The sequence below is a fragment of the Triticum aestivum genome, chromosome 2B (genome assembly GCF_018294505.1).
Source record: "Triticum aestivum cultivar Chinese Spring chromosome 2B, IWGSC CS RefSeq v2.1, whole genome shotgun sequence".
NCBI classification, from domain to species: Eukaryota; Viridiplantae; Streptophyta; class Magnoliopsida; order Poales; family Poaceae; genus Triticum; species Triticum aestivum.
The window spans coordinates 5,947,208-5,972,197 of NC_057798.1; positions in this window are offsets into that span (position 1 = coordinate 5,947,208).

Sequence of the window (24,990 nt, forward strand, 5' to 3'; positions counted from 1 at the left end):
TTTGGTAGAAATTAACTGTAAAAAAGTTTGTTTTCTTTAGCTGGGGCCTGGCGATTCCCACGCCTTTAGAAGAAACAAAACCTGTGAATGGCCTTTTCATCACCGGGCAAAACAAGGAAAGCATTGCTTTCTGTTAGGGTTAGGGAGGGAGGAGCCGAATGTTGTTGCGGATCCTGTTGCTCCGTTGTTCTGTTGTTTTCTCCCCAGGTTCGCGCGTGTGGCGGCGTTCTTGTGTGGAAACCCGTGATGGGGTCGCTTTTGCGAGACTGGGTTGGTTCCGCCGTGGCTTGCCACACAGGCTTGCATGGGGAAAGTTTTGAACTTTGAGGGGTCCGGATCTGGAATGGGTTGGAAGGGAATTATGGCCTTGAATTACGACCTTCCGATAGTGAAGTGTCCGATGGCGGAAAAGGAGATTTCAAATAGCGGCGGTGGCGAGGATGAGGGCCGCTTTATGCCAGTTGGACGGCTGCGGTGCATCACCAACTCTGCGCGAACTAGTATGTTGATGTTGAATGGAGATCGGACGGCTGAAGCGGGCCGGAAGTTGGCTCCAAAATTGAAGCTGTTGATTTCTTTGGTAGAAATTAACTGTAAAAAAGTTTGTTTTCTTTAGCTGGGGCCTGGCGATTCCCACGCATTTAGAAGAAACAAAACCTGTGAATGGCCTTTTCATCACCGGGCGAAACATGGAAAGCATTGCTTTTTGTTAGGGTTAGGGAGGGAGGAGCCGAATGTTGTTGCGGATCCTGTCGCTCCGTTGTTCTGTTGTTTTCTCCCCAGGTTCCCGCGTGTGGCGGCGTTCTTGTGTGGAAACCTGTGATGGGGTCGCTTTTGCGAGATTGGGTTGGTTCCGCCGTGGCTGGCCACGCAGGCTTGCATGGGGAAAGTTTTGAACTTTGAGGGGTCCGGATCTGGAATGGGTTGGAAGGGAATTATGGCCTTGAATTACGACCTTTCGATAGTGAAGTGTCCGATGGCAGAAAAGGAGATTTCAAATAGCGGCAGTGGCGAGGATGAGGGCCGCTTTATGCCAGTTGGACGGCTGCGGTGCATCGCCAAATCCGCGCGAACTGGTATGTTGATGTTGAATGGAGATCAGACGGCTGAAGCGGGCCGGAACTTGGCTCCAAAATTGGAGGTGTTGATTTCTTTGGTAGAAATTAACTGTAAAAAAGTTTGTTTTCTTTAGCTGGGGCCTGGCGGTTCCCATGCCTTTGAAAGAAACAAAACCTGTGGATGCCCTTTTCATCACCGGGCGAAACAAGGAAAGCATTGCTTTCTGTTAGGGTTAGGGAGGGAGGAGCCGAATGTTGTTGCGGATCCTGTCGCTCCGTTGTTTTGTTGTTTTCTCCCCAGGTTCGCGCGTGTGGCGGCGTTCTTGTGTGGAAACCTAAGATGGGGTCGCTTTTGCGAGATTGGGTTGGTTCCGCCGTGGCTGGCCACGCGGGCTTGCATGGGGAAAGTTTTGTACTTTGAGGGGTCCGGATCTGGAATGGGTTGGAAGGGAATTATGGCCTTGAATTACGACCTCCCGATAGTGAAGTGTCCGATGGCGGAAAAGGAGATTTCAAATAGCGGCAGTGGCGAGGATGAGGGCCGCTTGATGCCAGTTGGACGGCTGCGGTGCATCGCCAACTCCGCGCGAACCGGTATGTTGATGTTGAATGGAGATCGGACGGTTGAAGCGGGCCGGAAGTTGGCTCCAAAATTGGAGGTGTTGATTTCTTTGGTAGAAATTAACTGTAAAAAAGTTTGTTTTCTTTAGCTGGGGCCTGGCGATTCCCACGCCTTTAGAAGAAACAAAACCTGTGAATGGCCTTTTCATCACCGGGCAAAACAAGGAAAGCATTGCTTTCTGTTAGGGTTAGGGAGGGAGGAGCCGAATGTTGTTGCGGATCCTGTTGCTCCGTTGTTCTGTTGTTTTCTCCCCAGGTTCGCGCGTGTGGCGGCGTTCTTGTGTGGAAACCCGTGATGGGGTCGCTTTTGCGAGACTGGGTTGGTTCCGCCGTGGCTTGCCACACAGGCTTGCATGGGGAAAGTTTTGAACTTTGAGGGGTCCGGATCTGGAATGGGTTGGAAGGAAATTATGGCCTTGAATTACGACCTTCCGATAGTGAAGTTTCCGATGGCGGAAAAGGAGATTTCAAATATCGGCAGTGGCGAGGATGAGGGCCGCTTTATGCCAGTTGGACGGCTGCGGTGCATCGCCAACTCCGCGCGAACCGGTATGTTGATGTTGAATGGAGATCGGACGACTGAAGCGGGCCGGAACTTGGCTCCAAAATTGGAGGTGTTGATTTCTTTGGTAGAAATTAACTGTAAAAAAGTTTGTTTTCTTTAGCTGGAGCCTGGCGATTCCCACGCCTTTAGAAGAAACAAAACCTGTGAATGGCCTTTTCATCACCGGGCGAAACAAGGAAAGCATTGCTTTTTGTTAGGGTTAGGGAGGGAGGGGCCGAATGTTGTTGCGGATCCTGTCGCTCCCTTGTTCTGTTGTTTTCTCCCCAGGTTCCCGCGTGTGGCGGCGTTCTTGTGTGGAAACCTGTGATGGGGTCGCTTTTGCGAGATTGGGTTGGTTCCGCCGTGGCTGGCCACACAGGCTTGCATGGGGAAAGTTTTGAACTTTGAGGGGTCCGGATCTGGAATGGGTTGGAAGGGAATTATGGCCTTGAATTACGACCTTCCGATAGTGAAGTGTCCGATGGCAGAAAAGGAGATTTCAAATAGCGGCAGTGGCGAGGATGAGGGCCGCTTTATGCCAGTTGGACGGCTGCGGTGCATCGCCAACTCCGTGCGAACCGGTATGTTGATGTTGAATGGAGATTGGACGGCTGAAGCAGGCCGGAACTTGGCTCCAAAATTGGAGGTGTTGATTTCTTTGGTAGAAATTAACTGTAAAAAAGTTTGTTTTCTTTAGCTGGGGCCTGGCGGTTCCCATGCCTTTGAAAGAAACAAAACCTGTGGATGCCCTTTTCATCACCGGGCGAAACAAGGAAAGCATTGCTTTCTGTTAGGGTTAGGGAGGGAGGAGCCGAATGTTGTTGCGGATCCTGTCGCTCCGTTGTTTTGTTGTTCTCTCCCCAGGTTCGCGCGTGTGGCGGCGTTCTTGTGTGGAAACCTGAGATGGGGTCGCTTTTGCGAGATTGGGTTGGTTCCGCCGTGGCTGGCCACGCGGGCTTGTATGGGGAAAGTTTTGTACTTTGAGGGGTGCGGATCTGGAATGGGTTGGAAGGGAATTATGGCCTTGAATTACGACCTCCCGATAGTGAAGTGTCCGATGGCGGAAAAGGAGATTTCAAATAGCGGCAGTGGCGAGGATGAGGGCCGCTTGATGCCAGTTGGACGGCTGCGGTGCATCGCCAACTCCGCGCGAACCGGTATGTTGATGTTGAATGGAGATCGGACGGTTGAAACGGGCCGGAAGTTGGCTCCAAAATTGGAGGTGTTGATTTCTTTGGTAGAAATTAACTGTAAAAAAGTTTGTTTTCTTTACCTGGGGCCTGGCGATTCCCACGCCTTTAGAAGAAACAAAACCTGTGAATGGCCTTTTCATCACCGGGCGGAACAAGGAAAGCATTGCTTTCTGTTAAGGTTAGGGAGGGAGGAGCCGAATGTTGTTGCGGATCCTGTCGCTCCGTTGTTCTGTTGTTTTCTCCCCAGGTTCGCGCGTGTGGCGGCGTTCTTGTGTGGAAACCTGTGATGGGGTTGCTTTTGCGAGATTGGGTTGGTTACACCGTGGCTGGCCATGCAGGCTTGCATGGGGAAAGTTTTGAACTTTGAGAGGTCCGGATCTGGAATGGGTTGGAAGGGAATTATGGCCTTGAATTACGACCTTCCGATAGTGAAGTTTCCGATGGCGGAAAAGGAGATTTCAAATAGCGGCAGTGGCGAGGATGAGGGCCGCTTTATGCCAGTTGGACAGCTGCGGTGCATCGCCAACTCCGCGCGAACCGGTATGTTGATGTTGAATGGAGATCGGACGACTGAAGCGGGCCGGAACTTGGCTCCAAAATTGGAGGTGTTGATTTCTTTGGTAGAAATTAACTGTAAAAAAGTTTGTTTTCTTTAGCTGGGGCCTGGCGATTCCCACGCCTTTAGAAGAAACAAAACCTATGAATGGCCTTTTCATCACCGGGCGAAACAAGGAAAGCATTGCTTTTTGTTAGGGTTAGGGAGGGAGGGGCCGAATGTTGTTGCGGATCCTGTCGCTCCGTTGTTCTGTTGTTTTCTCCCCAGGTTCGCACGTGTGGCGGCGTTCTTGTGTGGAAACCTATGATGGGGTTGCTTTTGTGAGATTGGGTTGGTTCCGCCGTGGCTGGCCACGCAGGCTTGCATGGGGAAAGTTTTGAACTTTGAGGGGTCCGGATCTGGAATGGGTTGGAAGGGAATTATGGCCTTGAATTACGACCTTCCGATAGTGAAGTGTCCGATGGTAGAAAAGGAGATTTCAAATAGAGGCAGTGGCGAGGATGAGGGCCGCTTTATGCCAGTTGGACGGCTGCGGTGCATCGCCAATTCCGCGCGAACCGGTATGTTGATGTTGAATGGAGATCGGACGGCTGAAGCGGGCCGGAAGTTGGCTCCAAAATTGGAGGTGTTGATTTCTTTGGTAGAAATTAACTGTAAAAAAGTTTGTTTTCTTTAGCTGGGGCCTGGCGGTTCCCACGCCTTTAGAAGAAACAAAACCTGTGAATGGCCTTTTCATCACCGGGCGAAACAAGGAAAGCATTGCTTTCTGTTAGGGTTAGGGAGGAAGGAGCCGAATGTTGTTGCGGATCCTGTCGCTCCATTGTTCTGTTGTTTTCTCCCCAGGTTCGCGCGTGTGGCGGCGTTCTTGTGTGGAAACCTGCGATGGGGTCGCTTTTGCGAGATTGGGTTGGTTCCGCCGTGGCTGGCCACGCAGGCTTGCATGGGGAAAGTTTTGAACTTTGAGGGGTCCGGATTTGGAATGGGTTGGAAGGGAATTATGGCCTTGAATTACGACCTTCCGATAGTGAAATGTCCGATGGCGGAAAAGGAGATTTCAACTAGCGGCAGTGGCGAGGATAAGGGCCGCTTTATGCCAGTTGGACGGCTGCGGTGCATCGCCAACTCCGCGCGAACCGGTATGTTGATGTTGAATGGAGATCGGACGGCTGAAGCGGGCCGGAACTTGGCTCCAAAATTGGAGGTGTTGATTTCTTTGGTAGAAATTAACTGTAAAAAAGTTTGTTTTGTTTAGCTGGGGCCTGGCGATTCCCACGCCTTTAAAAGAAACAAAACCTGTGGATGGCCTTTTCATCACCGGGCGAAACAAGGAAAGCATTGCTTTCTGTTAGGGTTAGGGAGGGAGGAGCCGAATGTTCTTGCGGATCCTGTTGTTCCGTTGTTCTGTTGTTTTCTCCCCAGGTTCGCGCGTGTGGCGGCGCTCTTGTGCGGAAACCTGTGATGGGGTCGCTTTTGCGAGATTGGGTTGGTTCCGCCGTGGCTGGCCACGCGGGCTTGCATGGGGAAAGTTTTGAACTTTGAGGGGTCCGGATCTGGAATGGGTTGGAAGGGAATTATGGCCTTGAATTACGACCTCCCGATAGTGAAGTTTTCGATGGCGGAAAAGGAGATTTTGAATAGCGGCAGTGGTGAGGATGAGGGCCGCCTTATGCCAGTTGGACGGCTGCGGTGCATCGCCAACTCCGCGCGAACCGGTATGTTGATGTTGAATGGGGATCGGACGGCTGAAGCGGGCCGGAACTTGGCTCCAAAATTGGAGGTGTTGATTTCTTTGGTAGAAATTAACTTTAAAAAAGTTTGTTTTCTTTAACTGGGGCCTGGCGATTCCCACGCCTTTAAAAGAAACAAAACCTGTGAATGGCCTTTTCATCACCGGGCGAAACAAGGAAAGCATTGCTTTCTGTCAGGGTTAGGGAGGGAGGAGCCGAATGTTGTTGCGGATCCTGTCGCTCCGTTGTTCTGTTGTTTTCTCCCCAGGTTCGCACGTGTGGCGGCGTTCTTGTGTGGAAACCTGTGATGGGGTTGCTTTTGCGAGATTGGGTTGGTTCCGCCGTGGCTGGCCACGCAGGCTTGCATGGGGAAAGTTTTAAACTTTGAGGGGTCCGGATCTGGAATGGGTTGGAAGGGAATTATGGCCTTGAATTACGACCTTCCGATAGTGAAGTGTCCGATGGCGGAAAAAGGAGATTTCAAATAGCAGCAGTGGCGAGGATGAGGGCCGCTTTATGCCAGTTGGACGGCTGCGGTGCATCGCCAACTCCGCGCGAACCGGTATGTTGATGTTGAATGGAGATCGGACGACTGAAGCGGGCCGGAACTTGGCTCCAAAATTGGAGGTGTTGATTTCTTTGGTAGAAATTAACTGTAAAAAAGTTTGTTTTCTTTAGCTGGGGCCTGGCGATTCCCACGCCTTTAGAAGAAACAAAACCTGTGAATGGCCTTTTCATCACCGGGCGAAACAAGGAAAGCATTGCTTTCTGTTAGGGTTAGGGAGGAAGGAGCCGAATGTTGTTGCGGATCCTGTCGCTCCGTTGTTCTGTTGTTTTCTCCCCAGGTTCGCGCGTGTGGCGGCGTTCTTGTGTGGAAACCTGCGATGGGGTCGCTTTTGCGAGATTGGGTTGGTTTCGCCATGGCTGGCCACGCAGGCTTGCATGGGGAAAGTTTTGAACTTTGAGGGGTCCGGATCTGGAATGGGTTGGAAGGAAATTATGGCCTTGAATTACGACCTTCCGATAGTGAAATGTCCGATGGCGGAAAAGGAGATTTCAACTAGCGGCAGTGGCGAGGATAAGGGCCGCTTTATGCCAGTTGGACGGCTGCGGTGCATTGCCAACTCCGCGCGAACCGGTATGTTGATGTTGAATGGAGATCGGACGGCTGAAGCGGGCCGGAACTTGGCTCCAAAATTGGAGGTGTTGATTTCTTTGGTAGAAATTAACTGTAAAAAAGTTTGTTTTGTTTAGCTGGGGCCTGGCGATTCCCACGCCTTTAAAAGAAACAAAACCTATGGATGGCCTTTTCATCACCGGGCGAAACAAGGAAAGCATTGCTTTCTGTTAGGGTTAGGGAGGGAGGAGCCGAATGTTCTTGCGGATCCTGTTGTTCCGTTGTTCTGTTGTTTTCACCCCAGGTTCGCGCGTGTGGCGGCGCTCTTGTGCGGAAACCTGTGATGGGGTCGCTTTTGCGAGATTGGGTTGGTTCCGCCGTGGCTGGCCACGCGGGCTTGCATGGGGAAAGTTTTGAACTTTGAGGGGTCCGGATCTGGAATGGGTTGGAAGGGAATTATGGCCTTGAATTACGACCTCCCGATAGTGAAGTTTTCGATGGCGGAAAAGGAGATTTTGAATAGCGGCAGTGGCGAGGATGAGGGCCGCCTTATGCCAGTTGGACGGCTGCGGTGCATCGCCAACTCCGCGCGAACCGGTATGTTGATGTTGAATGGGGATCGGACGGCTGAAGCGGGCCGGAACTTGGCTCCAAAATTGGAGGTGTTGATTTCTTTGGTAGAAATTAACTGTAAAAAAGTTTGTTTTCTTTAACTGGGGCCTGGCGATTCCCACGCCTTTAAAAGAAACAAAACCTGTGAATGGCCTTTTCATCACCGGGCGAAACAAGGAAAGCATTGCTTTCTGTCAGGGTTAGGGAGGGAGGAGCCGAATGTTGTTGCGGATCCTGTCGCTCCGTTGTTCTGTTGTTTTCTCCCCAGGTTCGCACGTGTGGCGGCGTTCTTGTGTGGAAACCTGTGATGGGGTTGCTTTTGCGAGATTGGGTTGGTTCCGCCGTGGCTGGCCACGCAGGCTTGCAAGGGGAAAGTTTTGAACTTTGAGGGGTCCGGATCTGGAATGGGTTGGAAGGGAATTATGGCCTTGAATTACGACCTTCCGATAGTGAAGTGTCCGATGGCGGAAAAAGGAGATTTCAAATAGCAGCAGTGGCGAGGATGAGGGCCGCTTTATGCCAGTTGGACGGCTGCGGTGCATCGCCAACTCCGCGCGAACCGGTATGTTGATGTTGAATGGAGATCGGACGACTGAAGCGGGCCGGAACTTGGCTCCAAAATTGGAGGTGTTGATTTCTTTGGTAGAAATTAACTGTAAAAAAGTTTGTTTTCTTTAGCTGGGGCCTGGCGATTCCCACGCCTTTAGAAGAAACAAAACCTGTGAATGGCCTTTTCATCACCGGGCGAAACAAGGAAAGCATTGCTTTCTGTTAGGGTTAGGGAGGAAGGAGCCGAATGTTGTTGCGGATCCTGTCGCTCCGTTGTTCTGTTGTTTTCTCCCCAGGTTCGCGCGTGTGGCGGCGTTCTTGTGTGGAAACCTGCGATGGGGTCGCTTTTGCGAGATTGGGTTGGTTCCGCCGTGGCTGGCCACGCAGGCTTGCATGGGGAAAGTTTTGAACTTTGAGGGGTCCGGATCTGGAATGGGTTGGAAGGGAATTATGGCCTTGAATTACGACCTTCCGATAGTGAAATGTCCGATGGCGGAAAAGGAGATTTCAACTAGCGGCAGTGGCGAGGATAAGGGCCGCTTTATGCCAGTTGGACGGCTGCGGTGCATCGCCAACTCCGCGCGAACCGGTATGTTGATGTTGAATGGAGATCAGACGGCTGAAGCGGGCCGGAACTTGGCTCCAAAATTGGAGGTGTTGATTTCTTTGGTAGAAATTAACTGTAAAAAAGTTTGTTTTGTTTAGCTGGGGCCTGGCGATTCCCACGCCTTTAAAAGAAACAAAACCTGTGGATGGCCTTTTCATCACCGGGCGAAACAAGGAAAGCATTGCTTTCTGTTAGGGTTAGGGAGGGAGGAGCCGAATGTTCTTGCGGATCCTGTTGTTCCGTTGTTCTGTTGTTTTCTCCCCAGGTTCGCGCGTGTGGCGGCGCTCTTGTGCGGAAACCTGTGATGGGGTCGCTTTTGCGAGATTGGGTTGGTTCCGCCGTGGCTGGCCACGCGGGCTTGCATGGGGAAAGTTTTGAACTTTGAGGGGTCCGGATCTGGAATGGGTTGGAAGGGAATTATGGCCTTGAATTACGACCTCCCGATAGTGAAGTTTTCGATGGCGGAAAAGGAGATTTTGAATAGCGGCAGTGGCGAGGATGAGGGCCGCCTTATGCCAGTTGGACGGCTGCGGTGCATCGCCAACTCCGCGCGAACCGGTATGTTGATGTTGAATGGAGATGGGACGGCTGAAGCGGGCCGGAACTTGGCTCCAAAATTGGAGGTGTTGATTACTTTGGTAGAAATTAACTGTAAAAAAGTTTGTTTTCTTTAGCTGGGGCCTGGCGATTCCCACGCCTTTAGAAGAAACAAAACCTGTGAATGGCCTTTTCATCACCGGGCGAAACAAGGAAAGCATTGCTTTCTGTTAGGGTTAGGGAGGAAGGAGCCGAATGTTGTTGCGGATCCTGTCGCTCCGTTGTTCTGTTGTTTTCTCCCCAGGTTCGCGCGTGTGGCGGCGTTCTTGTGTGGAAACCTGCGATGGGGTCGCTTTTGCGAGATTGGGTTGGTTCCGCCGTGGCTGGCCACGCAGGCTTGCATGGGGAAAGTTTTGAACTTTGAGGGGTCCGGATCTGGAATGGGTTGGAAGGGAATTATGGCCTTGAATTACGACCTTCTGACAGTGAAGTGTCCGATGGCGGAAAAGGAGATTTCAACTAGCGGCAGTGGCGAGGATAAGGGCCGCTTTATGCCAGTTGGACAGCTGCGGTGCATCGCCAACTCCGCGCGAACCGGTATGTTGATGTTGAATGGAGATCGGACGGCTGAAGCGGGCCGGAACTTGGCTCCAAAATTGGAGGTGTTGATTTCTTTGGTAGAAATTAACTGTAAAAAAGTTTGTTTTCTTTAGCTGGGGCCTGGCGATTCCCAGGCCTTTAAAAGAAACAAAACCTGTGGATGGCCTTTTCATCACCGGGCGAAACAAGGAAAGCATTGCTTTCTGTCAGGGTTAGGGAGGGAGGAGCCGAATGTTGTTGCGGGTCCTGTCGCTCTGTTGTTCTCTTGTTTTCTCCCCAGGTTCGCGCGTGTGGCGGCGTTCTTGTGCGGAAACCTGTGATGGGGTCCCTTTTGCGAGATTGGGTTGGTTCCACCGTGGCTGGCCACGCTGGCTTGCATGGGGAAAGTTTTGAACTTTGAGGGGTCCGGATCTGGAATGGGTTGGAAGGGAATTATGGCCTTGAATTACGACCTCCCGATAGTGAAGTGTCCGATGGCGGAAAAGGGGATTTCGAATAGCGGCAGTGGCGAGGATGAGGGCCGCCTTATGCCAGTTGGACGGCTGCGGTGCATCGCCAACTCCGTGCTAACCGGTATGTTGATGTTGAAAGGAGATCGGACGGCTGAAGCGGTCCGGAAGTCGGCTCCAAAATTGGAGGTGTTGATTTCTTTGGTAGAAATTAACTGTAAAAAAGTTTGTTTTCTTTAGCCGGGTCCTGGCGATTCCCATGCCTTTAGAAGAAACAAAACCTGTGAATGGCCTTTTCATCACCGGGCGAAACAAGGAAAGCATTGCTTTCTGTTAGGGTTAGGGAGGGAGGAGCCGAATGTTGTTGCGGATCCTGTCGCTCCGTTGTTCTGTTGTTTTCTCCCCAGGTTCGCGCGTGTGGCGGCGTTCTTGTGTGGAAACCTGTGATGGGGTTGCTTTTGCGAGATTGGGTTGGTTCCGCCGTGGCTGGCCACGCAGGCTTGCATGGGGAAAGTTTTGAACTTTGAGGGGTCCGGATCTGGAATGGGTTGGAAGGGAATTATGGCCTTGAGTTACAACCTTCCGTTAGTGAAGTGTCCGATGGCGGAAAAAGGAGATTTCAAATAGCGGCAGTGGCGAGGATGAGGGCCGCTTTATGCCAGTTGGACGGCTGCGGTGCATCGCCAACTCCGCGCGAACCGGTATGTTGATGTTGAATGGAGATCGGACGACTGAAGCGGGCCGGAACTTGGCTCCAAAACTGGAGGTGTTGATCTCTTTGGTAGAAATTAACTGTAAAAAAGTTTGTTTTCTTTAGCTGGGGCCTGGCGATTCCCACCTATTTAGAAGAAACAAAACCTGTGAATGGCCTTTTCATCACCGGGCGAAACAAGGAAAGCATTGCTTTCTGTCAGGGTTAGGGAGGGAGGAGCCGAATGTTGTTGCGAATCATGTCGCTCCGTTGTTCTGTTGTTTTCTCCCCAGGTTCGCGCGTGTGGCGGCGTTCTTGTGTGGAAACCTGCGATGGGGTCGCTTTTGCGAGATTGGGTTGGTTCCGCCGTGGCTGGCCACGCAGGCTTGCATGGGGAAAGTTTTGAACTTTGAGGGGTCCGGATCTGGAATGGGTTGGAAGGGAATTATGGCCTTGAATTACGACCTTCTGACAGTGAAGTGTCCGATGGCGGAAAAGGAGATTTCAACTAGCGGCAGTGGCGAGGATAAGGGCCACTTTATGCCAGTTGGACGGCTGCGGTGCATCGCCAACTCCGCGCGAACCGGTATGTTGATGTTGAATGGAGATCGGACGGCTGAAGCGGGCCGGAACTTGGCTCCAAAATTGGAGGTGTTGATTTCTTTGGTAGAAATTAACTGTAAAAAAGTTTGTTTTCTTTAGCTGGGGCCTGGCGATTCCCAGGCCTTTAAAAGAAACAAAACCTGTGGATGGCCTTTTCATCACCGGGCGAAACAAGGAAAGCATTGCTTTCTGTTAGGGTTAGGGAGGGAGGAGCCGAATGTTGTTGCGGATCCTGTCGCTCCGTTGTTCTTTTGTTTTCTCCCCAGGTTCGCGCGTGTGGCGACGTTCTTGTGCGGAAACCTGTGATGGGGTCGCTTTTGCGAGATTGGGTTGGTTCCGCCGTGGCTGGCCACGCAGGCTTGCATGGGGAAAGTTTTGAACTTTGAGGGGTCCGGATCTGGAATGGGTTGGAAGGGAATTATGGCCTTGAATTACGACCTTCCGATAGTGAAGTGTCCGATGGCGGAAAAGGAGATTTCAAATAGCGGCAGTGGCGAGGATGAGGGCCGCTTTATGCCAGTTGGACGGCTGCGGTGCATCGCCAATTCCGCGCGAACCGGTATGTTGATGTTGAATGGAGATCGGACGGCTGAAGCGGGCCGGAAGTTGGCTCCAAAATTGGAGGTGTTGATTTCTTTGGTAGAAATTAACTGTAAAAAAGTTTGTTTTCTTTAGCCGGGGCCTGGCGATTCCCACGCCTTTAGAAGAAACAAAACCTGTGAATGGCCTTTTCATCACCGGGCGAAACAAGGAAAGCATTGCTTTCTGTTAGGGTTAGGGAGGGAGGAGCCGAATGTTGTTGCGGATACTGTCGCTCCGTTGTTCTGTTGTTTTCTCCCCAGGTTCGCGCGTGTGGCGGCGTTCTTGTGTGGAAACCTACGATGGGGTCGCTTTTGCGAGATTGGGTTGGTTCCGCCGTGGCTAGCCACGCAGGCTTGCATGGGGAAAGTTTTGAACATTGAGGGGTCCGGATCTGGAATGGGTTGGAAGGGAATTATAGCCTTGAATTATGACCTTCCGATAGTGAAGTGTCCGATGGCGGAAAAGGAGATTTCAAATAGCGGCAGTGGCGAGGATGAGGGCCGCTTTATGCCAGTTGGACGGCTGCGGTGCATCGCCAACTCCGCGCGAACCAGTATGTTGATGTTGAATGGAGATCGGACGGCTGAAGCGGGCCGGAAGTTGGCTCCAAAATTGGAGGTGTTGATTTCTTTGGTAGAAATTAACTGTAAAAAAGTTTGTTTTCTTTAGCTGGGGCCTGGCGATTCGCACGCCTTTAGAAGAAACAAAACCTGTGAATGGCCTTTTCATCACCGGGCGAAACAAGGAAAGCATTGCTTTTTGTTAGGGTTAGGGAGGGAGGGGCCGAATGTTGTTGCGGATCCTGTCGCTCCATTGTTCTGTTGTTTTCTCCCCAAAGTTTCCCGCGTGTGGCGGCGTTCTTGTGTGGAAACCTGTGATGGGGTCGCTTTTGCGAGATTGGGTTGGTTCCGCCGTGGCTGGCCACACAGGCTTGCATGGGGAAATTTTGAACTTTGAGGGGTCCGGATCTGGAATGGGTTGGAAGGGAATTATGGCCTTGAATTACGACCTTCCGATAGTGAAGTGTCCGATGGCAGAAAAGGAGATTTCAAATAGCGGCAGTGGCGAGGATGAGGGCCGCTTTATGCCAGTTGGACGGCTGCGGTGCATCGCCAACTCCGCGCGAACCGTTATGTTGATGTTGAATGGAGATCGGACGACTGAAGCGGGACGTAACTTGGCTCCAAAATTGGAGGTGTTGATTTCTTTGGTAGAAATTAACTGTAAAAAAGTTTGTTTTCTTTAGCTGGGGCCTGGCGATTCCCACGCCTTTAAAAGAAACAATACCTGTGAATGGCCTTTTCATCACCGGGCGAAACAAGGAAAGCATTGCTTTCTGTCAGGGTTAGGGAGGGAGGAGCCGAATGTTGTTGCGGATCCTGTCGCTCCGTTGTTCTTTTGTTTTCTCCCCAGGTTCGCGCGTGTGGCGGCGTTCTTGTGTGGAAACCTGTGATGGGGTCGCTTTTGCGAGATTGGGTTGGTTCCGCCGTGGCTGGCCACGCAGGCTTGCATGGGGAAAGTTTTGAACTTTGAGGGTCCGGATCTGGAATGGGTTGGAAGGGAATTATGGCCTTGAATTACGACCTTCCGATAGTGAAGTGTCCGATGGCAGAAAAGGAGATTTCAAATAGCGGCAGTGGCGAGGATGAGGGCCGCTTTATGCCAGTTGGACGGCTGCGGTGCATCGCCAATTCCGCGTGAACCGGTATGTTGATGTTGAATGGAGATCGGACGGCTGAAGCGGGCCGGAAGTTGGCTCCAAAATTGGAGGTGTTGATTTCTTTGGTAGAAATTAACTGTAAAAAAGTTTGTTTTCTTTAGCTGGGGCCTGGCGATTCCCACGCCTTTAGAAGAAACAAAACCTGTGAATGGCCTTTTCATCACCGGGCGAAACAAGGAAAGCATTGCTTTCTGTTAGGGTTAGGGAGGGAGGAGCCGAATGTTGTTGCGGATACTGTCGCTCCGTTGTTCTGTTGTTTTCTCCCCAGGTTCGCGCGTGTGGCGGCGTTCTTGTGTGGAAACCTACGATGGGGTCGCTTTTGCGAGATTGGGTTGGTTCCGCCGTGGCTAGCCACGCAGGCTTGCATGGGGAAAGTTTTGAACATTGAGGGGTCTGGATCTGGAATGGGTTGGAAGGGAATTATGGCCTTGAATTATGACCTTCCGATAGTGAAGTGTCCGATGGCGGAAAAGGAGATTTCAAATAGCGGCAGTGGCGAGGATGAGGGCCGCTTTATGCCAGTTGGACGGCTGCGGTGCATCGCCAACTCCGCGCGAACCAGTATGTTGATGTTGAATGGAGATCGGACGGCTGAAGCGGGCTGGAAGTTGGCTCCAAAATTGGAGGTGTTGATTTCTTTGGTAGAAATTAACTATAAAAAAGTTTGTTTTCTTTAGCTGGGGCCTGGCGATTCGCACGCCTTTAGAAGAAACAAAACCTGTGAATGGCCTTTTCATCACCGGGCGAAACAAGGAAAGCATTGCTTTTTGTTAGGGTTAGGGAGGGAGGGGCCGAATGTTGTTGCGGATCCTGTCGCTCCATTGTTCTGTTGTTTTCTCCCCAAAGTTTCCCGCGTGTGGCGGCGTTCTTGTGTGGAAACCTGTGATGGGGTCGCTTTTGCGAGATTGGGTTGGTTCCGCCGTGGCTGGCCACACAGGCTTGCATGGGGAAAGTTTTGAACTTTGAGGGGTCCGGATCTGGAATGGGTTGGAAGGGAATTATGGCCTTGAATTACGACCTTCCGATAGTGAAGTGTCCGATGGCAGAAAAGGAGATTTCAAATAGCGGCAGTGGCGAGGATGAGGGCCGCTTTATGCCAGTTGGACGGCTGCGGTGCATCGCCAACTCCGCGCGAACCGTTATGTTGATGTTGAATGGAGATCGGACGACTAAAGCGGGACGGAACTTGGCTCCAAAATTGGAGGTGTTGATTTCTTTGGTAGAAATTAACTGTAAAAAAGTTTGTTTTCTTTAGCTGGGGCCTGGCGATTCCCACGCCTTTAAAAGAAACAATACCTGTGAATGGCCTTTTCATCACCGGGCGAAACAAGGAAAGCATTGCTTTCTGTCAGGGTTAGGGAGGGAGGAGCCGAATGTTGTTGCGGATCCTGTCGCTCCATTGTTCTTTTGTTTTCTCCCCAGGTTCACGCGTGTGGCGGCGTTCTTGTGTGGAAACCTGTGATGGGGTCGCTTTTGCGAGATTGGGTTGGTTCCGCCGTGGCTGGCCACGCAGGCTTGCATGGGGAAAGTTTTGAACTTTGAGGGTCCGGATCTGGAATGGGTTGGAAGGGAATTATGGCCTTGAATTACGACCTTCCGATAGTGAAGTGTCCGATGGCAGAAAAGGAGATTTCAAATAGCGGCAGTGGCGAGGATGAGGGCCGCTTTATGCCAGTTGGACGGCTGCGGTGCATCGCCAATTCCGCGCGAACCGGTATGTTGATGTTGAATGGAGATCGGACGGCTGAAGCGGGCCGGAAGTTGGCTCCAAAATTGGAGGTGTTGATTTCTTTGGTAGAAATTAACTGTAAAAAAGTTTGTTTTCTTTAGCTGGGGCCTGGCGATTCCCACGCCTTTAGAAGAAACAAAACCTGTGAATGGCCTTTTCATCACCGGGCGAAACAAGGAAAGCATTGCTTTTTGTTAGGGTTAGGGAGGGAGGAGCCGAATGTTGTTGCGGATACTGTCGCTCCGTTGTTCTGTTGTTTTCTCCCCAGGTTCGCGCGTGTGGCGGCGTTCTTGTGTGCAAACCTGCGATGGGGTCGCTTTTGCGAGATTGGGTTGGTTCCGCCGTGGCTAGCCATGCAGGCTTGCATGGGGAAAGTTTTGAACATTGAGGGGTCCGGATCTGGAATGGGTTGGAAGGGAATTATGGCCTTGAATTATGACCTTCCGATAGTGAAGTGTCCAATGGCGGAAAAGGAGATTTCAAATAGCGGCAGTGGCGAGGATGAGGGCCGCTTTATGCTAGTTGGACGGCTGCGGTGCATCGCCAACTCCGCGCGAACCAGTATGTTGATGTTGAATGGAGATCGGACGGCTGAAGCGGGCCGGAAGTTGGCTCCAAAATTGGAGGTGTTGATTTCTTTGGTAGAAATTAACTGTAAAAAAGTTTGTTTTCTTTAGCTGGGGCCTGGCGATTCCCACGCCTTTAGAAGAAACAAAACCTGTGAATGGCCTTTTCATCACCGGGCGAAACAAGGAAAGCATTGCTTTTTGTTAGGGTTAGGGAGGGAGGGGTCGAATGTTGTTGCGGATCCTGTCGCTCCATTGTTCTGTTGTTTTCTCCCCAAAGTTTCCCGCGTGTGGCGGCGTTCTTGTGTGGAAACCTGTGATGGGGTCGCTTTTGCGAGATTGGGTTGGTTCCGCCGTGGCTGGCCACACAGGCTTGCATGGGGAAAGTTTTGAACTTTGAGGGGTCCGGATCTGGAATGGGTTGGAAGGGAATTATGGCCTTGAATTACGACCTTCCGATAGTGAAGTGTCCGATGGCAGAAAAGGAGATCTCAAATAGCGGCAGTGGCGAGGATGAGGGCCGCTTTATGCCAGTTGGACGGCTGCGGTGCATCGCCAACTTCGCGCGAACCGTTATGTTGATGTTGAATGGAGATCGGACGGCTGAAGCGGGACGGAACTTGGCTCCAAAATTGGAGGTGTTGATTTCTTTGGTAGAAATTAACTGTAAAAAAGTTTGTTTTCTTTAGCTGGGGCCTGGCGGTTCCCACGCTATTAAAAGAAACAATACCTGTGAATGGCCTTTTCATCACCGGGCGAAACAAGGAAAGCATTGCTTTCTGTCAGGGTTAGGGAGGGAGGAGCCGAATGTTGTTGCGGATCCTGTCGCTCTGTTGTTCTTTTGTTTTCTCCCCAGGTTCGCGCGTGTGGCGGCGTTCTTGTGTGGAAACCTGTGATGGGGTCGCTTTTGCGAGATTGGGTTGGTTCAGCCGTGGCTGGCCACGCGGGCTTGCATGGGGAAAGTTTTGAACTTTGAGGGGTCCGGATCTGGAATGGGTTGGAAGGGAATTATGGCCTTGAATTACGACCTTCCGATAGTGAAGTGTCCGATGGCAGAAAAGGAGATTTCAAATAGCGGCAGTGGCGAGGATGAGGGCCGCTTTATGCCAGTTGGACGGCTGCGGTGCATCGCCAATTCCGTGCGAACCGGTATGTTGATGTTGAATGGAGATCGGACGGCTGAAGCGGGCCGGAAGTTGGCTCCAAAATTGGAGGTGTTGATTTCTTTGGTAGAAATTAACTGTAAAAAAGTTTGTTTTCTTTAGCTGGGGCCTGGCGATTCCCACGCCTTTAGAAGAAACAAAACCTGTGAATGGCCTTTTCATCACCGGGCGAAACAAGGAAAGCATTGCTTTTTGTTAGGGTTAGGGAGGGAGGAGCCGAATGTTGTTGCGGATACTGTCGCTCCGTTGTTCTGTTGTTTTCTCCCCAGGTTCGCGCGTGTGGCGGCGTTCTTGTGTGCAAACCTGCGATGGGGTCGCTTTTGCGAGATTGGGTTGGTTCCGCCGTGGCTGGCCACGCAGGCTTGCATGGGGAAAGTTTTGAACTTTGAGGGGTCCGGATCTGGAATGGGTTGGAAGGGAATTATGGCCTTGAATTACGACCTTCCGATAGTGAAGTTTCTGATGGCGGAAAAGGAGATTTCAAATAGCGGCAGTGGCGAGGATGAGGGCCGCTTTATGCCAGTTGGACGGCTGCGGTGCATCGCCAACTCCGCGCGAACCGGTATGTTGATGTTGAATGGAGATCGGACGGCTGAAGCGGGCCGGAACTTGGCTCCAAAATTGGAGGTGTTGATTTCTTTGGTACAAATTAACTGTAAAAAAGTTTGTTTTCTTTAGCTGGGGCCTGGCGATTCCCACGCCTTTAGAAGAAACAAAACCTGTGAATGGCCTTTTCATCACTGGGCGAAACAAGGAAAGCATTGCTTTTTGTTAGGGTTAGGGAGGGAGGGGTCGAATGTTGTTGCGGATCCTGTCGCTCCGTTGTTCTGTTGATTTCTCCCCAAAGTTTCCCGCGTGTGGCGGCGTTCTTGTGTGGAAACCTGTGATGGGGTCGCTTTTGCGAGATTGGGTTGGTTCCGCCGTGGCTGGCCACGCAGGCTTGCATGGGGAAAGTTTTGAAATTTGAGGGGTCCGGATCTGGAATGGGTTGGAAGGGAATTATGGCCTTGAATTACGACCTTCCGATAGTGAAGTGTCCGATGGCAGAAAAGGAGATTTCAAATAGCGGCAGTGGCGAGGATGAGGGCCGCTTTATGCCAGTTGGACAGCTGCGGTGCATCGCCAACTCCGTGCGAACCAGTATGTTGATGTTGAATGGAGATCGGACGGCTGAAGCGGGCCGGAACTTGGCTCCAAAATTGGAGGTGTTGATTTCTTTGGTAGAGATTAACTGTAAAAAAGTTTGTTTTCTTTAGCTGGGGCCTGGCGGTTCCCACGCCTTTGAAAAAAACAAAACCTGTGGATGCCCTTTTCATCACCGGCGAAACAAGGAAAGCATTGCTTTCTGTTAGGGTTAGGGAGGGAGGAGCCGAATGTTGTTGCGGATCCTGTCGCTCCGTTGTTCTGTTGTTTTCTCCCCAGGTTCGCGCGTGTGGTGGCGTTCTTGTGTGGAAACCTGAGATGGGGTCGCTTTTGCGAGATTGGTTTGGTTCCGCCGTGGCTGGCCACGCGGGCTTGCATGGGGAAAGTTTTGAACTTTGAGGGGTCCGGATCTGGAATGGGTTGGAAGGGAATTATGGCCTTGAATTACGACCTCCCGATAGTGAAGTTTCCGATGGCGGAAAAGGAGATTGCAAATAGCGGCAGTGGCGAGGATGAGGGCCGCTTGATGCCAGTTGGACGGCTGCGGTGCATCGCCAACTCCGCGCGAACCGGTATGTTGATGTTGAATGGAGATCGGACGGCTGAAGCGGGCCGGAAGTTGGCTCCAAAATTGGAGGTGTTGATTTCTTTGGTAGAAATTAACTGTAAAAAAGTTTGTTTTCTTTACCTGGGGCCTGGCGATTCCCACGCCTTTAGAAGAAACAAAACCTGTGAATGGCCTTTTCATCACCGGGCGGAACAAGGAAAGCATTGCTTTCTGTTAGGGTTAGGGAGGGAGGAGCCGAATGTTGTTGCGGATCCTGTCGCTCCGTTGTTCTGTTGTTTTCTCCCCAGGTTCGCGCGTGTGGCGGCGTTCTTGTGTGGAAACCTGTGATGGGGTTGCTTTTGCGAGATTGGGTTGGTTCCGCCGTGGCTGGCCACGCGGGCTTGCATGGGGAAAGTTTTGAACTTTGAGGGGTCCGGATCTGGAATGGGTTGGAAGGGAATTATGGCCTTGAATTACGACCTTCCGATAGTGAAGTTTCCGATGGCGGAAAAGGAGATTTCAAATAGCGGCGGTGGCGAGGATGAGGGCCGCTTTATGCCAGTTGGACGGCTGCGGTGCATCGCCAACTCCGCGCGAACCGGTATGTTGATGTTGAATGGGGATCGGACGGCTGAAGCGGGCCGGAACTTGGCTCCAAAATTGGAGGTGTTGATTTCTTTGGTAGAAATTAACTGTAAAAAAATTTGTTTTCTTTAGCTGGGGCCTGGCGATTCCAACGCCTTTAAAAGAAACAAAACCTGTGAATGGCCTTTTCATCACCGAGCGAAACAAGGAAAGCATTGCTTTCTGTCAGGGTTAGGTAGGGAGGAGTTGAATGTTGTTGCGGATCCTGTCGCTCCGTTGTTCTGTTGTTTTCTCCCCAGATTCGCGCGTGTGGCGGCGTTCTTGTGTGGAAACCTGTGATGGGGTTGCTTTTGCGAGATTGGGTTGGTTCCGCCGTGGCTGGCCACGCAGGCTTGCATGGGGAAAGTTTTGAACTTTGAGGGGTCCGGATCTGGAATGGGTTGGAAGGGAATTATGGCCTTGAATTACGACCTTCCGATAGTGAAGTGTCCGATGGCGGAAAAAGGAGATTTCAAATAGTGGCAGTGGCGAGGATGAGGGCCGCTTTATGCCAGTTGGACGGCTGCGGTGCATCGCCAACTCCGCGCGAACCGGTATGTTGATGTTGAATGGAGATCGGACGACTGAAGCGGGCCGGAACTTGGCTCCAAAATTGGAGGTGTTGATTTCTTTGGTAGAAATTAACTGTAAAAAAGTTTGTTTTCTTTAGCTGGGGCCTGGCGATTCCCATGCCTTTAAAAGAAACAAAACCTGTGAATGGCCTTTTCATCACCGGGCGAAACAAGGAAAGCATTGCTTTCTGTCAGGGTTAGGGAGGGAGGAGCCGAATGTTGTTGCGGATCCTGTCGCTTCGTTGTTCTGTTGTTTTCTCCCCAGGTTCGCGCGTGTGGCGGTGTTCTTGTGTGGAAACCTGTGATGGGGTTGCTTTTGCGAGATTGGGTTGGTTCCGCCATGGCTGGCCACGCAGGCTTGCATGGGGAAAGTTTTGAACTTTGAGGGGTCCGGATCTGGAATGGGTTGGAAGGGAATTATGGCCTTGAATTACGATCTTCCGATAGTGAAGTGTCCGATGGCGGAAAAGGAGATTTCAAATAGCGGCAGTGGTGAGGATGAGGGCCGCTTTATGCCAGTTGGACGGCTGCGGTGCATCGCCAACTCCGCGCGAACCGTTATGTTGATGTTGAATGGAGATCGGACGACTGAAGCGGGACGGAACTTGGCTCCAAAATTGGAGGTGTTGATTTCTTTGGTAGAAATTAACTGTAAAAAAGTTTGTTTTCTTTAGCTGGGGCCTGGCGATTCCCACGCCTTTAAAAGAAACAATACCTGTGAATGGCCTTTTCATCACCGGGTGAAACAAGGAAAGCATTGCTTTCTGTCAGGGTTAGGGAGGGAGGAGCCGAATGTTGTTGCGGATCCTGTCGCTCCGTTGTTCTGTTGTTTTCTCCCCAGGTTCGCACGTGTGGCGGCGTTCTTGTGTGGAAACCTGTGATGGGGTTGCTTTTGCGAGATTGGGTTGGTTCCGCCGTGGCTGGCCACGCAGGCTTGCATGGGGAAAGTTTTGAACTTTGAGGTGTCCGGATCTAGAATGGGTTGGAAGGGAATTATGGCCTTGAATTACGACCTTCCGATAGTGAAGTGTCTGATGGCAGAAAAGGAGATTTCAAATAGAGGCAGTGGCGAGGATGAGGGCCGCTTTATGCCAGTTGGACGGCTGCGGTGCATCGACAATTCCGCGCGAACCGGTATGTTGATGTTGAATGGAGATCGGACGGCTGAAGCGGGCCGGAAGTTGGCTCCAAAATTGGAGGTGTTGATTTCTTTGGTAGAAATTAACTGTAAAAAAGTTTGTTTTCTTTAGCTGGGGCCTGGCGATTCCGACGCCTTTAGAAGAAACAAAACCTGTGAATGGACTTTTCATCACCGGGCGAAACAAGGAAAGCATTGCTTTCTGTTAGGGTTAGGGAGGAAGGAGCCGAATGTTGTTGCGGATCCTGTCGCTCCATTGTTCTGTTGTTTTCTCCCCAGGTTCGCGCGTGTGGCGGCGTTCTTGTGTGGAAACCTGCGATGGGGTCGCTTTTGCGAGATTGGGTTGGTTCCGCCGTGGCTGGCCACGCAGGCTTGCATGGGGAAAGTTTTGAACTTTGAGGGGTCCGGATCTGGAATGGGTTGGAAGGGAATTATGGCCTTGAATTACGACCTTCCGATAGTGAAGTGTCCGATGGCGGAAAAGGAGATTTCAACTAGCGGCAGTGGCGAGGATAAGGGCCGCTTTATGCCAGTTGGACGGCTGCGGTGCATCGCCAACTCCGCGCGAACCGGTATGTTGATGTTGAATGGAGATCGGACGGCTGAAGCGGGCCGGAACTTGGCTCCAAAATTGGAGGTGTTGATTCCTTTGGTAGAAATTAACTGTAAAAAAGTTTGTTTTCTTTAGCTAGGGCCTGGCGATTCCCACGCCTTTAAAAGAAACAAAACCTGTGGATGGCCTTTTCATCACCGGGCGAAACAAGGAAAGCATTGCTTTCTGTCAGGGTTAGGGAGGGAGGAGCCGAATGTTGTTGCGGATCCTGTCGCTTCGTTGTTCTGTTGTTTTCTCCCCAGGTTCGCGCGTGTGGCGGTGTTCTTGTGTGGAAACCTGTGATGGGGTTGCTTTTGCGAGATTGGGTTGGTTCCGCCGTGGCTGGCCACGCAGGCTTGCATGGGGAAAGTTTTGAACTTTGAGGGGTCCGGATCTGGAATGGGTTGGAAGGGAATTATGGCCTTGAATTACGACCTTCCGATAGTGAAGTGTCCGATGGCGGAAAAGGAGATTTCAAATAGCGGCAGTGGTGAGGATGAGGGCCGCTTTATGCCAGTTGGACGGCTGCGGTGCATCGCCAACTCCGCGCGAACCGTTATGTTGATGTTGAATGGAGATCGGACGGCTGAAGCGGGACGGAACTTGGCTCCAAAATTGGAGGTGTTGATTTCTTTGGTAGAAATTAACTGTAAAAAAGTTTGTTTTCTTTAGCTGGGGCCTGGCGATTCCCACGCCTTTAGAAGAAACAAAACCTATGAATGGCCTTTTCATCACCGGGCGAAACAAGGAAAGCATTGCTTTCTGTTAGGGTTAGGGAGGGAGGAGCCGAATGTTGTTGCGGATCCTGTCGCTCCGTTGTTCTGTTGTTTTCTCCCCAGGTTCGCGCGTGTGGCGGCGTTCTTGTGTGGAAACCTGTGATGGGTTTGCTTTTGCGAGATTGGGTTTGTTCCGCCGTGGCTGGCCACGCAGGCTTGCATGGGGAAAGTTTTGAACTTTGAGGTGTCTGGATCTAGAATGGGTTGGAAGGGAATTATGGCCTTGAATTACGACCTTCCGATAGTGAAGTGTCCGATGGCGGAAAAAGGAGATTTCAAATAGAGGCAGTGGCGAGGATGAGGGCCGCTTTATGCCAGTTGGACGGCTGCGGTGCATCGCCAATACCGCGCGAACCGGTATGTTGATGTTGAATGGAGATCGGACGGCTGAAGCGGGCCGGAAGTTGGCTCCAAAATTGGAGGTGTTGATTTCTTTGGTAGAAATTAACTGTAAAAAAGTTTGTTTTCTTTAGCTGGGGCCTGGCGATTACGACGCCTTTAGAAGAAACAAAACCTGTGAATGGCCTTTTCATCACCGGGCGAAACAAGGAAAGCATTGCTTTCTGTTAGGGTTAGGGAGGAAGGAGCCGAATGTTGTTGCGGATCCTGTCGCTCCGTTGTTCTGTTGTTTTCTCCCCAGGTTCGCGCGTGTGGCGGCGTTCTTGTGTGGAAACCTGCGATGGGGTCGCTTTTGCGAGATTGGGTTGGTTCCGCCGTGGCTGGCCACGCAGGCTTGCATGGGGAAAGTTTTGAACTTTGAGGGGTCCGGATCTGGAATGGGTTGGAAGGGAATTATGGCCTTGAATTACGACCTTCCGATAGTGAAGTGTCCGATGGCGGAAAAGGAGATTTCAACTAGCGGCAGTGGCGAGGATAAGGGCCGCTTTATGCCAGTTGGACGGCTGCGGTGCATCGCCAACTCCGCGCGAACCGGTATGTTGATGTTGAATGGAGATCGGACGACTGAAGCGGGACGGAACTTGGCTCCAAAATTGGAGGTGTTGATTTCTTTGGTAGAAATTAACTGTAAAAAAGTTTGTTTTCTTTAGCTGGGGCCTGGCGATTCCCACGCCTTTAAAAGAAACAAAACCTGTGGATGGCCTTTTCATCACCGGGCGAAACAAGGAAAGCATTGCTTTCTGTTAGGGTTAGGGAGGGAGGAGCCGAATGTTGTTGCGGATCCTGTTGTTCTGTTGTTCTGTTGTTTTCTCCCCAGGTTCGCACGTGTGGCGGTGTTCTTGTGCGGAAAGCTGTGATGGGGTCGCTTTTGCGAGATTGGGTTGGTTCCGCCGTGGCTGGCCACGCGGGCTTGCATGGGGAAAGTTTTGAACTTTAAAGGGTCCGGATCTGGAATGGGTTGGAAGGGAATTATGGCCTTGAATTACGACCTCCCGATAGTGAAGTGTCCGATGGCAGAAAAGGAGATTTCAAATAGCGGCAGTGGTGAGGATGAGGGCCGCTTTATGCCAGTTGGACGGCTGCGGTGCATCGCCAACTCCGCGCGAACCGTTATGTTGATGTTGAATGGAGATCGGACGACTGAAGCGGGACGGAACTTTGCTCCAAAATTGGAGGTGTTGATTTCTTTGGTAGAAATTAACTGTAAAAAAGTTTGTTTTCTTTAGCTGGGGCCTGGCGATTCCCACGCCTTTAAAAGAAACAATACCTGTGAATGGCCTTTTCATCACCGGGTGAAACAAGGAAAGCATTGCTTTCTGTCAGGGTTAGGGAGGGAGGAGCCGAATGTTGTTGCGGATCCTGTCGCTCCGTTGTTCGGTTGTTTTCTCCCCAGGTTCGCACGTGTGGCGGCATTCTTGTGTGGAAACCTGTGATGGGGTTGCTTTTGCGAGATTGGGTTGGTTCCGCCGTGGCTGGCCACGCAGGCTTGCATGGGGAAAGTTTTGAACTTTGAGGTGTCCGGATCTAGAATGGGTTGGAAGGGAAGTATGGCCTTGAATTACGACCTTCCGATAGTGAAGTGTCCGATGGCAGAAAAGGAGATTTCAAATAGAGGCAGTGGCGAGGATGAGGGCCGCTTTATGCCAGTTGGACGGCTGCGGTGCATCGCCAATTCCGCGCGAACCGGTATGTTGATGTTGAATGGAGATCGGACGGCTGAAGCGGGCCGGAAGTTGGCTCCAAAATTGGAGGTGTTGATTTCTTTGGTAGAAATTAACTGTAAAAAAGTTTGTTTTCTTTAGCTGGGGCCTGGCGATTCCGACGCCTTTAGAAGAAACAAAACCTGTGAATGGCCTTTTCATCACCGGGCGAAACAAGGAAAGCATTGCTTTCTGTTAGGGTTAGGGAGGAAGGAGCCGAATGTTGTTGCGGATCCTGTCGCTCCGTTGTTCTGTTGTTTTCTCCCCAGGTTCGC